We start from the raw sequence: 16897 nt of genomic DNA on the forward strand, positions 1-16897 counted from the left end.
GCCTCTACGTGAGTCAGGAGAAGCCTCCATCCTGACACCTGATCAATGGACTTGGGACTTGCCAGCCTCCACAACTGCATGAGCCATTTCCTTGACACACACACACACACACACACACACACACACACACACACACATATATATGTATGCACTTAACTGGTTTTACTTCTCTAGAGAACTCAGCGTAAGACACCTTGTTTTGTTGATGCCCTAAGCATGTGCTTGCCTTGCTTATTGGGTAATCCTTCCCGTTATGTATGACAGAATGAAATGTGGCCTGGTCCTGGACAATATTCACGATCGTTGATATGTGTGAGCCCATTGTTGTGGCTACTGTGTCAATCCATTTCATTGAAGGTTTTCTTCATTTTCACTAATCCTCTGCTTTACCAAACATGATGTCCTTTTCTAGTGGTTGGTCTTCCCTGATGACATGTCCACAGTAAGCAAGCCAAAGTCTCACCATCCTTACTGCTAAGGAACCTTCTGAGTGTATTTCTTCTAAGACTGATTTTTTAGTTCTGGCAGTCCACGGTCTATTCAGTATTCTTTGCCAACACCACAATTCAAATGCATCAATTCTTCTTCTGTCTTCTTTTGTCATTGTTCAGCTTTTGCATGCATATGAGGCGATTTAAAAGATCATGGCTTGGTTTAGGTGCACCTGGAGTGAAGCTAGATGGGGTTCAAATGAGCCTCTCCTTGGCTTTATCCTAGGAAGTGTGGCTTAGTGACTGTGCATGGCGGCCTGCCCGATGCAGAGCCCCAGTCACACCTCTGATGGAAATGGATCTGTCGAGAGTCCACGTGCACAGAAATGCTCTCTGTTACCCACCACTATGACCCCCTCTGCACATGTGTTCCAATATCCGTTCCTTCCTTCCATGGGAGTTTATTCCATGGGTACCAGATGCTCCTGGCATTGTCCGAAAGCATTGGCTCAGCACTGGGATGGCAGAAGTGAAGGAAACATAATTACTGTCCTCTAGGAGCACAACCTATTTGTTGCACTGGGTTGACTCTCAGCTGTCAACCGGGAGCCCCTTAGCAGTGGGCTTAGCAAGAGGATCACTGAGCCTCAGGGTTCAGCCTGGTGCTTCTGTCTCAGGAGGCAGAGGGCAGAGTATTCTGGAATCAGGTTGTCTGGACTCAGATCCAGGCTCCATAGCTTCCTAGCTATTTGAGCCAGGGCAAAACACCCACTCCCTTTGTGCCTCAGTTTCCCCAGCTGTGAAACAGGAGGGTAACAGCACCTGCCTTGCATCAAGGACTGAACGAGATTATGCGTGGAAGGGGCTTGGCCAAGTGACCTGCACGGAGTAGACCCTGCATGAATATGAGCCTTTATAATTTCTCCTGTCTTCATGTGTGACGTGACAGCATTAACATGATGAATGGGTGACCAATTGGGAAAATGTCCCTTTTTAAAAAGGAAGGCACCTGCAGAATATATTTATGGTTTTTGAAGAGGAGGCAGCGTTAATGGCCCATAATGTGATTACTATACAGATTTTTATGAGGAAAATTCCAACCAATTCATCATTAATTAATGTACTGTTACTTGAAAGTGTTCCTCGCTTAGTCCTTGGAGAGTCGGAGAAAATAAACCTGTTGTCAAAACCCTTACCCTGAGAAGTAAGTAAGAGTGGTTCCCTCCTCGAGCAGCTCCATTTGTAATAAAAATAGATGCGTCGCTGTGCTTTTCCGTGGCAGTGTTTATTGAGCCTGCGAGTACCTTCAAGAGGGGAGAAAGGAGGACGGAGATGAAAATGACACCTGACACGAGAACTCACAGGAAACTTGCGAACGGCACCATCTGGGTTGAAGAGGCAGGTGTGTGGGTCGAGGAGGTGCTCCGCATACCCAGCCAGTGGGGTGTCTCATACGTTCTGTCCGGGAATTTCAAAAAATGCCCTGCCTGCATCCACTGCTCAACCATCGATTAACAAGCCTGTCGTGAGGGCTTGTCACTCTCTCCCATTGCAACCCTGATGGAATCTGTGGTCCTTGACAGTTGAGTGCTGTCAAGTTGATTTCAACTTACAGCGACCCCATGTGACAGAGTAGAACTGCCCCATAGGGTTTTCTTGGCTGTAATCTTTAGGGAAGCAGATCACCAGATCTTTCTCCCACGGAGATGCTGAGTGGGTTCAAATGCCAACGTTTTGGTTTGCAGCCAAGCACTTAACTGTTATACCACCAGGACCCCTTAGATATATACTTACCAACCAATTAATTCATTGAGTACTTGCTTATTCTGGAGTCCCTGTGTGGCGCAAATGATTAAGCACTCAACTACTAACCAGAATGTTGGTGGTTCAAACTCACTTAGAGTTGCCTCAGAAGAAAGACCAAGGATCTGCTTCTGAAAGATCACAGCCTGGAAAACTCTATGGAGTGCAGTTTTACTCTGCATACGTGGGATCACCATGTCTCAGAATTGACTCGATGGCAACAGGCTTGGTTTTTTTGTTTTGCTTTGCTCTATTTCATGGCTTCTCAGCTTTGGCACTATGGACATATCTTAGTCCAGATTTCTCTATGGTAGGTGGCTGTCCTGTGCATTGTAGAATGTTTAGCAGTATCCCTGGCCTCTACCAAATAGATATAAGTAATTGTCCTCCTCAGCTGTGACAGCAAAATTGTCTCCACACATCACCAAATGTCCCTGGGCAGGGAGGTTCAAAATCACCCCAGGTTCAGAACCATTGCTCTGTACTAGGCACTTTTCAGAGCACTTTATGTACCTGATTCTATGGATTCCCTCATATGATATAGGTGTGAATACTTACCCTTATTTTACCAATGATGAAAGAGAACTTGCTCAGCCTCCTAGAGTAGTGGATGAGGGGTTCATGGTCTGATCCCAGAGTTATGACTTCAAAGCCAAACTCATTCCCTCTCTGCAATGTTGCCTTTCCAGAGTGGCTGCCCACATTGCCAAAAATGCAGTAGGCCATCTTGGCAGGAAGCCTCCTGCCTCCTAGGAAGATGAGTGGTTCTCCAGCAATAACCATGCTGGTCCCCTAGGGGGCGTTTAGAAATGTAAGGGGGAGGGGTTGTTTGGGGGATTGTTATTGTTAGCTGCCATCGAGTTGGCTCTGACTCCTGGCGGTCTTACGTATAACAGAACAAAACGTCGCCTGGTCTTGCACCATCTCCACGATCTTTGATATGTTCGAGCCCCTTGTTGAGGTTATTGTGTCAATCCATCATCGACGGTTTCTCTTGTTTTTGCTGAGCCTCTACTTTACCAAACATGGTTTTCTTTTTTAGCAATTAGTCTTTCCTAATGTCATGTCCAAAGCAAGCAAGACGAAGTCTTGCCATCTTCACTCTAAGGAATATCCTGGTTGTTCTGTAATGCATGGGACAGCCCCGCACATGGTTTAGTTTAGGATTAAAAGTCCTCATTCAAGTGGCTGACAAGTGCAGATTGGAATCCCGATTCCGCATCTCACCAGCTGGCCAGGTGGAGTAACCACTCTGAGTCTTCCTTTCCTTGTCTGTGAAATGGGAATAATCAGAATACCTCCCCTGAAGGCCTGCTGTGAGAGGTGAGATGATGTCTGTTAAACACCGCTCAGCACAGGGTCTGGCACACAGCAGTAATGTTGCTGTTGTCGTAACAGCTCTTTCATTCTTGATGCTCAGAGGAAGTGCCATCAGCAGACAGACCAGAGCTGGCGGACCACAGTGTATCGCTTTCACTGATGATACGAAACAGGCAAAGTGACTGGGAGCCAGTGAATTGTGGGAAAGTGTACCATACTCCATCAATATCTATCCCACCAGTTTCCATTTGTGGAGCAGTACATCATTAGAATATCCCAGGGCTCTCGACAATAAAATCAATAAGACGGTTCAGCCATGGGTTGTGGTTTAATAATTCCAGACTTGAATAGGGGGAAAAGCTCAGTGAGCAGGAAAATTTCCTGAGTGCTTGGTCGGGGGTGGAGGGAGACATTTTCTCAGAGTGGAAGAATAATAGCAAGTGAGCAAGCCTTCGGTCTCTAGGGGAGCTGTGGGTGCTGAGTATTTGAGAGGGCACCCAGAGATGTGTTTGCATAAAACCTTTTGCACCTTGAGATGGGGTTTTTATTTTTCAAGGTGGTCGAAAAGAAAAGAAGGTATCCAAAACGGGATTCTCGACCCTGGCTGCTCATTGATTCCAAGCTCATTGGCTCCCACTTGGGGAGCTTTAAAAAAATAATGACACTGGCACCCACAAAACTAAATTAGGCTCTCTGGGGGTGGGACCTGCACATTGTTTTGTTTTAGTTTTGTTTTTAAGATGCTCAGTGATTCTAATATGCAGCCAGAGTTAAGAATCACTGGTCTAGGCCAGAGAGGGCAGTGGCAGAATTCTCACCTTCCGTGCAGGAGACCTGGGTTCAAATCCTGGCAAATGTACCACATGCACAGCCACCACCCGTCCCTCAGTGGAGGCTTCCAGACTAAGACAGACTACAGAGAAAGACCTGGTGATCTACTTCTGCAAATCAGCCAGTGAAAACCGTGTGGATCCCCAGCCGATCGTGGGGGATGGCGCGGGACCAGGCAGCGTTTTGTTCCGTTGTGCGTGGGGTCACCATGAGTCAGGGCGACTCGAAGGCAGCTAACGACAGCGATAAAGCCTAGCCCCACCAGCCAACCAACCCCACTACCGTCGAGTCGATTCTGACTAGTAGCAACCCGATAGGGTTTCCCGAGCTGTAAATCTTTACGGAAGCAGACTGCCCCATCTTTCTCCCCCGGAGCCACTGGTGGTTTCGAACCAGTGACCTATCGGTTAGCAGGCAAGTGCTTTAACCACTGCACCACCAGGGTCCTTATGTCTAGCCCAGTGGTTTTCAAATGTTAGCATGCATCTGAATCACGTGGGGGGCTTGTTCAACCACAGATTGCTGGTTCCCAGCCCCATAGTTTCAGATTCAGTATGTCTGGGGAGGGGGTGAAATGTGCATATCTGACAAGTCGTCAGGTGTTGCTGACGCTCCTGACCAGAGACCATATTTTGAGAACCACTCCTCTGGGTGCAGACGGTTCAGCACTCAACTACTAACCGACAGGTTGGGCGGTTTGAACACACCCCGAGGTGCCTCGGAAGACAAGCCCGGCAGTCTGCTTCCGAAAGGTCACAGCCTTGAAAACCCTGTAGAGCACAGTTCTTCTCTGCACACACGGGGTCACCGCAAGTCAGAACCAACTCGAAGGCAAGTGGAACTCTACAGCAGCGATTCTCAATGGGGAAGGGAGTGATTTTGCTCCCCCATTTGTGAATGAATGGAGACATTTTTGGTTTTGTCACAATGGAGAATGTGCTACCAATGTCTAGTGAATGGAGGCCGAGGATGTTGAGAATCATCCTACAATGCACTGGAGAGCCCCCTCTCCCGCCACCCACAACAAAGAACCACGTAGCCCAAAAAGCCGAGACTGCCCCGGTTGAGAAGCCCTGCCCTGGAGTAGCTGATAGTTTGGAAACTATCAGGGGAATATGGTGCTTTGGTTCCAGGTGCGCTTAGAAAGGCAGCCTGAGTGGAGACAGAGGATGCCCAGAGTCTTGTTAGGCAAAGTGTGGAGCATGGAATCTGAAGTCAGACCAGTCAGACCAGTGTGTACCCTAATCTCTTCTCCTGGCTCCGTGACCTTGGGCAACTTCCTTAACCTCTCTGAGCCTTGGAAATTTTTCTGTCAGTGAGGATAATTTCCACAGGTAGCATTGCTGAAAGAAGTGAGATGCTGTGGAAAGAACCTCATGAATATTAAGTGCTCAACCAATTGAAGTGAAAATTAAACCGAGGATGTTCTTAGCAGACTGGGAGCTCGCTCTCTAGCAGGAACATGACACTCCCCTCCCTCCCCACAGAAGACTCCCAACAAAACCCTCCTGGGCCCCTGAAGTGGGAGAGAAGGAAAGCAAATCTTGTCTGGACCTGTGAGTCCTTCCGTGACTTCCGGGGCTACGTGGGTGTCACTGTACCTGACCTTCACCTTTGTCATTCATTTAACACACTCAGCACGTCCTGGTTACAAGGCAAGCTTGCACAGTCTCGTTAATATTCCCCAAACTTCTTGTACCCTCCCGCCTTCCCGAGTTTGTCATATCCACATTCCCCCTGCCCTGTGATTCCCGTTATATTTTTATTTCAATAAACTCACTTTTATTTTTTACTTAAGTAAATTTTATTTTACAAGCCGTATTGCAGCACTGGCAAAAACCGGAATCTTGTTCTTACTTGCCATAAAGAGACAGCATCCATGCCAGTGAGTCGGTGAAATCAAAACAGCCGAGACAAAGATGCCGGTCTCAAGGGCAGATCTCCTCTATGGAAAAGGAAGGCGGGGAAGTGAGTGCCATTAAGGACAAGTTAGCATTGGCCTGAGACGTCCTTGGTGGGCTAGTCCGAAGGGATGGGTGAGAATTTAATTCACTGTGCCATTCTGATTCAGTGCCATTTAATGTCCTGTCGAGGGGCCACACAGAATCCTCTCCCCGGAACCCTGACACCACGTTTAAGAACACGAGCTCTGAAGTCCTCGAGTTCAGGACCTGGTCCACCACTCACAGCCATGTGATCAGTGAATGGCAAACTTGGGTGCACGGACTGGGGCTCCAGAGTCAGCCTGCACGAGTGTGAAACCTGGCTCCCCACTGTCAAGATGCATGGCCCTAGTGTACCTGAATTACAGCTCTTAGTCCATACAGCATCCCTCAGAGGTAGATACACTTTGCAGATGGGGAAACTGAGGCACGGAGAGGCAGAGTGATCTGCTAGTAAATGGTGGGCCCAGAATGCAGATCCAGGCAGAGCCACTATGTGGAGTGGCTGCAGCAAGAAGTGCAGGATGGCTTGAGGCCTGCGGCAGGCGGAGGAAGGGGGTGAGGATGAGCCAGAAATTCACCAGAGCCTGCAACTTACAAATAAGCCTCCACAACTGGAGACCCAGGAAGGGTCATTTATCCTGTGATCTGAGGGGTGCTGGTGGCCAGCTTCATCCTTGGAACTCTGACTCATGGCAACCCCATGTGTCACAGAGTAGAACAGCTCCGTAGGACTGAGCACAAAGGAACCCTGGTGGTGCAACAGTTAAGCACTCCACTGCTAACAGGAAGGTTGGCAGTTCCAACCCACCCAGTGGCTCTGTGGGAGAAAGACCTGGTAATCTGCTTCGATAAAGATTAAAACCAAACCCACTGCCATCGAGCCCATTCCAACTCATAGTGACACTATAGGACAGAGTAGACCTGCCCCATAGGGTTTCCAAGGAGTGGCTGGTGGATTCGAACTCCAGACTTTTTGGTTAGCAGCTGAGCTCTTAACCACTGCTCCACCAGGGCTCCCTGTAAAGATTACAGCCTAGAAAACCCAATGGGGCAGTTGTACTCTGTCACACAGGGTGTCTACAAGTTGAAAATCAACTCAGTGGCACCCAACAACAACAGCTGAGCGCAGTTTGTGCCGTCCAGGGACCTTGGACCCAAGACTGCACACTCCCCTTTTAATATCCTCTCCGCCTTCAGGTCTCATGAAGTAAGGCTGGAGGGGACACTACAGGGCTGAGTTAGCAGCAAGCCACAATGCTGGAGGGTAGGCTGGGCACCTGACAGCTCCTCCCAAGTTGGCTTGGTGCTCCTGGGCAAGGGTCCTCGGGCTGCCGCAAAGCCTCAAGGGCAACGGGGATCCAGCCTCACCTCTTCCCTCCATGAGCCGTGCCATCCTCAGCAGCTCAGGCTGAGGCACTGACCTAGGCCCTGGGGCCCATCCATGGATCAGGTTCCCTGGCTTAATCAGCAGTCAGAAATCATTCACTGCCCCCTCTCCTGTGAGCTCAGCTCTGTGCCAGGCCCCGGGGGGCCAGGGCGGTGTTGTGGGGGAGTTAAGATCCTGGCCGCAGCTGGGAGGGAACCCACAGCTATCTATCAACACCTTGGACTCTGAAGTGAGGGCCACATTCTGTGCAGTGGTACCAACTCCAGGAGTCCCTGAGTGGTGCAAGCAGTTAACATGCTGGGCTGCTAACCTAAAGGTTGGAGGTCTGAGTCCACCCAGAGGTGCCTCAGAAGAAAGACCTGGTGATCTGTTTCTGAAAAAAATCAGCCTTTGAAATCGCTACGGAGCACAGTTCTACTCTCACACACATAGTGTCGCCGTGAGTCAGAATTGACTCGAAGGCAACAGGTACTGGCCTAACCTGGTATGACCTCATTACATAAAAGAAAACCTGCATTTCAAAACACAGTCATATGTGCAGGTACAGGGGCTGGGACTTCCGCATTTCTTTTAGGTAACATAATTCAATCCGTAATCGTGTCCAATTCTCTTCCTGCCACTCTGCACTGCACCGGGCAACTCCCAAGTTCTAATCACCACAAACCTGCATTGAAATTTCCCAGTGGGAAAAAGGCACCCCTCCCTGAGCCTGACAAAGAGCCTAGAATTTGTAAGGCTTTCTCCCTCTAATGACATGAATCCTGCTTCCCTGCAACATGCCTTCTGCTTGTATGAGACTGTTTCTTTCCTATGATCATGGTTCACTCCCCAGCCCACTGGGTTTAGGAAGCCATTGCTCACCCCATTTTATAGATGAAGAACAGGGGATGGGAGAAGGGCGGTGTCCTTCCGAAGAACCCACAGTGAAGGGCTGGGTCTAGAGGCCGTGCTCCTCAATCCCAGCACCTGCAAGCCCCAGGCAGCTTCTGAGCTGCCCACCCTCCATCCATCTCAGGCTTTCTGACCCATGCCATGTTTGCATACAACCTTCTTTCCCCTTCCCTCCATTCCCAAGACCTAAGCAACCCTCTTCTTTGGAACCAACTCAGAAGGCTCCCCTGCAGCAGCTGGAAGACGCCCTTTCAGAGTATAAATAGAACCGAGGGCTTTGTCGGTAGAATAACTGTTCCAGTCAAGCGGCTCCTTCACATTTGTTATCAATTGTGGTCTGGGTGAACGCTGAGGAGGGGCGTTCCAGTTGTGAATGTTACTCGCGAGCATCAGGCTCCAGCGTATGCTCAACCCTGGGAGCCAGTACAGGCTTGGATGGAAGCCTCGAGTTGGGCCCAGGGACGAAACCAAACTGGATCCTGATCCTTGTGGATAAACAGCCAAATAGAAATGATGACACTGATGGTGACAAGGACAATGATGATGATTGTTCTTAGTTGCCATTGAGTAGGCCCCAACCAACGGGGACCTTATGTACAACAGAACAAGGCATTGCCCGGTCCTGGGCCATCTTCATGATTATCCATATATTTGAGCCCGTTGTTGAGGCTAATGTGTCCGTTCATCTCACTGAGGGTTTTCCTCATTTTCGTTGACCCTCTGCTTTACCAAACATGATGTCCTTTTGCGTCCTTTTAAACTTTCACTGTCATCGTCATGAACCAAAAAGGCATCATGTTTCATGATGATGATAAACGAAAACAAACAAGCCATTGCCATCGAGTCAATTCCAACTCATAGTGGCCCTATAGGACAGAGTAGAACTGCCCCATAGGGTCTCCAAGGAGCAGCCAGTAAACTCAAATTGCTGACCTTTGTTTTTCAGGGGTTATTTTGTGCTTTAAGTGAAAGTTTACAATTCAAGTTAGTCTCTCATACAAAAATTTATACATACATCGTTATGTGACCCTAGTTGCTCTCCCTATACTGTGACAGCACACTCCTCCTTTCCACCCCCGACTTCCCCTGTCCATTCAGCCAGCTCCTGACCCTTTCTGCCTTCTCATCTCACCTCTGAACAGGAGCTGCCCATTTAGTCTCATGTATCTACTTGAGCTAAGAAGCACACTCTTCACAAGTATCATTTTATGTCCCATAGTCCAGTCTAATCTTTGTCTGAAGAGTTGGCCTCAGGAATGGTTTTAGTTTGGGCTAACAGAGAGTCTAGGGGCCATTTCTTCCGGGGTCCCTGCAGTCTTAATCAAACCATTAAGTCTGGTCTTTTTACTAGAATTTGAGTTCTGCATCCCACTTTTCTCCTGCTCCATCAGGGACTCTCTGTTGTGTTGCCTGTCAGGGCGGTCCTTGGTGGTAGCCAGGCATCATCTAGTTCTTGTGGTCTCAGGATGATGAGGTCTCTGGTTTATGTGGCCTTTTCTGTCTCTTGGGCTAATACTTTCCTTGTGTCTTTGGTGTTATTCATTCTCCTTTTCTCCAGGTGGGTTGGGACCAGTTGATGCATCGTAGGTGGCCGCTCGCTAGCTTTTAAGACCTCGTATGCCACTCACGAAAGTAGGGTGCAGAACATTTTCTTTAAAAACTTTGTTATGCCAATTGGCCTAGATGTCCCCTGAAACCATGGTCCCCAGGCCCCCACCCCTGCTACTCTGTCCCTCGAAGTGTTTGGTTGTATTCAGGAAACTTCTTAGCTTTGGTTTCTGTAGTGTGTGTTGTTCCTCCCTTCACCTAAGATAATTCTTGTCTACTATCTAGCTAGCGAATACCCCTCTTCTTCCCTCCCCACCCTCGTAACCATCAAAGAATGTTTTCTTCTGTGTTTAAACCCTTTCTTGAGTTCTTATAATAGTGGTCTTGTATGATATTTGTCCTTTTGCAACTGACTAAATTCACTTAGCATAATGCCTTCCAGATTCCTCCATGTTATAAGATGTTTCACAGATTCATCATTGTTCTTGATCGTTGCGTACTATTCCATTATGTGAATATACCATAATTTGTTTATCCATTCGTCCGTTGATGGGCAGTAGGTTGTTTCTGTCTTTTTGCTATCGTGAACAGTGCTGCAGTGAATGCGGGTGTGCATATATCTATTTGTAGAATGGCTCTTATTTCTCTAGGGTATATGCCAAGGAGTGGGATTGCTGGATGGTATGGTACTTCTATTTGTAGCTTTTTAAGGAAGCACCAAATCAATTTCCAAAGTGGTTGTACCATTTTACATTCCCACCAGCAGTGTATAAGTGTTCTAGTCTCTCCACAACCTCTCCAACGTTTATTATTTTGTGTTTTTTGGATTAATGCTAGCCTTGCTGGGGTGAGATGATATCTCGTTGTAGTTTTGATCTGCAATTTCTCTAATGGCTAATGATCGTGAGCATTTCCTCATGTGTCTGTTAGCCGCCTGAATGCCTTCTTTGACTGTCTACCTTTTGGTTAGCAACTGTAGCTCAATGTAGCTCTTAACCACTGTGCCGCCAGGGCTCCATGATGATGATAGCTATAATTTATTGGGCATTTACTACATGCCCAGCATTGTGCTCCACACCGAACATGTGCATCCACATGAGGCAGGGTCTGTGCTTATACCCATTTTACAGATGAGAAAACGAAGGCTCAGAGAGATTATATAACTGGTCCAAGGTCACACAGTGTTGGAGCCTAGATTAACACTCTCAACCTTTGTACCTCATTTTCTCCTCCTGGGTCATATTCCCACGAACACTACTGCTGTAATCATTGGCAAATTTGCAATGTTTGTACAACACGTTTACCCTTGCAAAGCACCTTCATCCGCGCCATCTCTTTGGTACTCAAGGATAACAGTCCTTATGCAGCCTCTGCGGATACTGAGAAATACAGAGTTTGGGTAACTAGCCCTACTTGTCACGGCTCCTTACTCCAGGGCTCCCCAGTCACAGCCTCCACAGCTGTACCGCAGAAGTGCACTTGATATTCTGCTCCCACCAGCCTGGCCTTTTAACATTCGTCTGAAGTCAGCTTCTCCTTCTGCCCCTAATATTTCTGATTTGCTGCTTATTTTCTGTTTTGCACCAAGGGAATCTGATTACATTGTGAAATCTGTAGTTTTACCGGACGGATTCGTCTCATTCTCAGCTCAGCCACTTGAGCAAGTGTCATACCCTCTCTGAGCCTCAGCTTCCTCACCTGTAAAATGGGAAGATAATAGCTCCCTTCTTGTAGAGGTTTTGATAGAAGTAAATCAAATCATGCATAGAAAGTGCTTAACACATGGTAAACCCACTGCCGTTGAGTTGATTCCAACTCACAGCGACCCTATAGGACAGAGTAGAACTACACCATAGGGTTTCCAAGGAGCGGCTGGTGGATTCAAACTGCCAACCTTTTGGTTAGCAGCCTGAGCTCTTACCCACTGTGCCACCAGGGCTCCAGTACATAGTAGGCACTCAATAAATAGTTGGTATTAGAGTTACCAGTGAGCATCCCCTTTATTGTTAAGTTTCTTGATACAGTTTTAAAGTAATTTTTAAAGTAATACATTTTTAAAATATTTTATTGAGTTTTTGGCAAAAGTTTACACAGAAAATTAAGTTCCCATTTAACAATTTTGACTTGATGGCAGTGAGTCTGGTTTTTTTTATTTTATATGTATTTTTCAGTGACGTTGGTTACATTTTTGGTATTGTATCAACATTCTCAATATTTCCATTCTGGTTATTCTGCTTCCATTAATCCAGCTTCATTCTGTTCCCCGCCCCCCGCAGCCTTCTCATCTTTGTTTTAGGGTAAATAGTGACTGTTTGGTCTCATATAGGTTTTTTTTTAAAGGAGCACTGTACTCACGAGCGATACTGATTATTTTATGAGCTAATCTGTTATTTAGCTGAAAGGTGACCTCTGGGAGTAGTTTCAGTTCAAAGTTTAAAGGGTATCTCAGGCAGTAGTCTCAGGGGTTCCTCTAGTCTCTCCTGGACCAATAAGTCTGACCATTTGTTGTTGCTGTTTGTTTGTTTCAGAATTAGAGTTTTGTTCTACAATTTTCTCCCATTCTATCCAGGACCATCTGTTGTATCCCTGGTCAGAATGGTCGGTAGTGGTAGCCAGGCACCATCTAGTTCTTCTGGTCTCTGGATAGATGAGGCCATGGTTCATGTAGGCAATTAGTCCTGAGTAACACATTTTTTTTTAAATTCAGATTATGCAGAAAAGTATAAAGAACGGTCATGCCACCTTATGAACCTCTATTAATGTTTGGGAGCACAACTTTTAATTTGTTATGAATTGAATATCATTCTTTTGAAACTTCTTTTTGCAAAACAATATATTATAGACAAATTTCCATATCATTAAGTATTAATAAGTAATCATTTTTGACAGCTGCATGTAAATCTAATGCATGTATACTCCTAATGTTCTTTATCCATCCACCACTGATAGATCTTTGGGTCAGCTCCTATTTTGGACCATTATTAACACTGTTGAGGTAGAGGCCCCAGGACCTTTGCACTGGCTGTGACATCTGCCTAGAATCCTCCCCCTGCCCCAGTAATCCCATGGCTCACTCTCTCGTATCGTTCAGAGCTTGTTCCAGTGCCACTGATTCAAACTGACCACCAGAAGACTTTTCTGAAAATAAACCCTGTCACATCACTCCCCATCCCTTAACCCACTTTATTTTTTTCTTTGTAGACTTTATCACTGTCTTCAATTATATTCTCTATTTGCTTACTTTTTTTTAAGTATATGTATAACAAAACATTTGCCATTTCGGCATCCTCTACATATATAACACACAGCTCAGTGACCCTAATCACGCTCATCATGTGGTACAACCATCGCCACTATCTGTACATTTTTTTATTGGCTTTCTAGCCCAGTAGCCTATAAGCACCCTGTGGGAAAAGACTGTTGTGTTTCACTGATAAGGCTAGACAAGTGCCTGGCACATAGAGACATTGAATGAATGAATGAACGAACGAACCAAGGAACGAACAAACAGATGAACAACGAACACCCTCTACATTCAGCCTTACATATTTGCCCTCTTACTTCCTTAGGATAGATTCATAGAAGTGGAATTACTGGGGCAAGGGGCATGTGTATTTAAAATTGTGATACCTGTTGCCACCTCACTTCCGACAAGGTTGTACCAGCTTCCACTCCCACAGGAAAGGAGACAGTCTGTGTCCCCAGTCCCTGCCAGCATCGGGAATCTTACCATAACCCACTGCAGATCGACTCCGAATGGGGGAGGCCGTGTGCGTTTCAGGACCGAAGTCCCGGAAGTGGTGGTCACGCTGCCAGTGGGCGTTGCAGAGGCACTGGGGCATAGAGACAGCCCATCGTGGGGGCCACCTCTGCCCATGCCCCTCCCTGTGGTTTATTGTCATATGCAGCTCCCCCCATCAGAGGCACTTGCCAGAAATAGTTGCCATTTTTTGGTAAAGAGTCTCTAAGCAAAGCCGAGAGAGGTGACAGCCAGTGTAACGAAGACCAGGGCTATGGTCATGGGAGAATATAAGCTTTTCTTGTATTTATGATCTTTTTTACTTTGGATTCTCACATTCCTTAATCCATTCATAATCCATGTGTCAGAACAGGCTCATGTCGTACATGCCTTTGTACCCAGGGCTGACATGTCATAGGTTTTAAGGATGATGGGTGATTGGATAAATGAATGGATGGACGGATGGTTTGTTGTGTAGGTATTTAAAGGGACTTGATCTCCCCCAGGCATACCTATCTCACGTGGTCACCAGGAAAGCTTAGTTTGTTTGTGATTGGTGTAGAGAGAAGATTAAAGAGTGGCTAGGATAACCCTCTGGTTGCTGCCAAATCTGTTATCAACCCGAGCCAAGATGATAATTAGCTCCAAGGTTGTAGCTATCGATTTAACAGCCAAGAAGCCATAGAACTCATCAGGAAAGCTTGAAGAAATGGGCCTCAGAAGCTGTGGACTAAACTCTCTGAGGTCTCTTCTTTCCTCCTCTGTCCAGTAACAACCTGAACGTACTTCTGTCATACAACGATTGAGCATTGTCTTGTGTTTTCCCCCAGTTGACTGAGTGCTTCTCAAAGGCAAGGGCTCTTTTAATATATATTTTATTTCCTTGATTCCTAGCACAGTACCTGACATGTAGTGTAGGCCAAGTTAATATTGCATGGATCAGTGGGTTGATAGTTAGATGGTTGGATGGATGGATGAATGGATGGTTGGTTTTAAGGATGAAGAGGGGTTGGACAGATGAGTGAATGAATGGTGGATCTTTTGGATGGTAAGCTTTTGGATGCTTTGCTAGATGGGTAGTTGGATAATTTACTCAATGTTTGGAGGGCTAGGTGGTTGGAATTGGATGGGCGTGTGGATGGATTTATAGATGGATGATGGATGAAAATATGTGACCTTATTGGTCACCTAGAGTCAGCTTCCCACGGTCCTTAAATGCATGCCTGCCTATGCAATGACTAATTTATAAAGTATACCATTAACTAACAAGCAGAATTGTTATAAACCTTTCCCCAATTCTAGATGTGGTCTCGTAGTGTGTATAAGGAGTCCAGGGCATGAGCTTTAGAATCAGATAGACCTGGCTTTGAATCTTGGCTTAGCTATTTAGAACAATGTGACCCTGAATGAAGCCCTTAATCCTCTAATCTGTGGTTTCCTCATTTGGAAAATGGGGATAAGAGCACTACCTTGCAGGGTTGTTATGAGGATTAAATGAGATAATCAAAGTCAAGGTCTGGTCAATGCTCAATAAAATGTGTTAGCAGGTGCTGCTGATGCTATTGTACTGAGCCAAAATGTACACTCCTGTAACTTTTTTTCCCCCAAAACCAAATGTGTAGCAGATATTGTTCCAGTGTTGCATATTCAGTGGTGCACAAGACTGAAATATTCCTCATCTCCTGGATTTATGTTGTAGAGGGGTATTTAGACATTAATTAAACAAGTAAACCGAAAAACAGTTTCAGGCCATGTGAAATGCTGTGCAGAAATGTGAAATAAGATGATGTAAAAAAGACTGGTGTGATAGGTTGCGGGCATGGCCCTTTTTTGAGCTGTGAGCTAATGGCAAGCAGATGCAGCCAGGCAAAGATCTGGGGAGAGAGAGCATTCCAGGTAGCAGGAATAGCCAGTGCAAAGGTCCTGGGGCAGACAGGATCTTGCTCAAGGAATAGAAAGAAAACCAGGAGGCTGGAGGTTAGGGGGCCAGACTAAAAGTGGTAGCAATCAGGCTCTTAGAATCAAGAAGGCTCTTAGACTCCCCCAGTTTCGTGTACAGCAGAAAGAGATGCTGTCTTACCAGTAGTTCCAACAAAAGTCTAGAATTGTGTCTTATTGGTTAATTAGCTTGTTTGGGTTACATATTCACTGGGCTACAGTCAGGGTGGAGAGGTCTGCAGGAGCCAGATCACACAGGCCATGGAGACTGAGCAGTATGATTTGGATGTTATCCACATTAGTATCGTCCTGTCCTTGGGAGCAACATAGATGAAGCCTTGCTCATTTAGCAATCCATTCAGATTTCTGATGACAGCTGACAGGCTCCTGATATCTTAACCCCCAGGCTAAACAGTCCCAATTCTCAGCTTTCCCTAGCTGGAGCACCTGAACTTACCCCCATTGCTGTGTCAGTCGATTCTGACTCATAGCGACCCTATAGAACAGAGAAGAACTGCCCCATAGCGTTTCCAAGGCTGTAAGTCTTCACGGAAGCAAACTGCCACATCTTCCTCCCGCAGAGTGGCTGGTGGGTTCAAACTACCGGCCTTTAGTTTAGCAGCTGAGTGCTTAACCACTGTGCCACTATTCTGGGTTCTCTAACTTAGAATCCATAATCTAGAACCTATAAGGAGTCAAGTTAGACCCAAAGGAAATCAGGCTAAGCATAGCCACATTTTTAGTTGGAATTGCAGTGGACATTGGTGGTTCAGGGACAGCCTGGGCCGTCTCCATTACTCAACACTGCTCTCCTTGGTGTTAGTTTTCCTCTCAGGCAGCCTCTTTCCATGTGGGGACAGGAAGACTCTTAGACTCTCCCAGTTTCGTGTACAGCAGAAAGAGACCCTCTCTTACCTAGTAGTTCCAACAGAAGTCTGAAATTGTGTCTTACTGGCTAATTAGCTTGTGTGGGTTACATATTCATCTCTGAACAAATAACTGTGGTCTGTCAGATGCAGTGTTCTGATTGGCCTAAGTGATAGGACCACCCCTAGAATTGGTA

The 16897-nt window shown here is 46.4% G+C and overlaps 1 protein-coding gene across 1 annotated transcript in view; it reads left to right on the forward strand.

Annotated features, from left to right (window-relative positions):
- Window positions 1–16897, forward strand: part of XYLT1 (xylosyltransferase 1) — a gene marked incomplete at its 5' end in the record, with an annotated part of 369697 nt that overhangs the window by 255929 nt on the left and 96871 nt on the right. The window lies entirely within an intron of this gene.

The sequence above is a fragment of the Trichechus manatus genome, unplaced genomic scaffold (assembly GCF_000243295.1).
Source record: "Trichechus manatus latirostris isolate Lorelei unplaced genomic scaffold, TriManLat1.0 scaffold00024, whole genome shotgun sequence".
Lineage (NCBI taxonomy): Eukaryota > Metazoa > Chordata > Mammalia > Sirenia > Trichechidae > Trichechus > Trichechus manatus.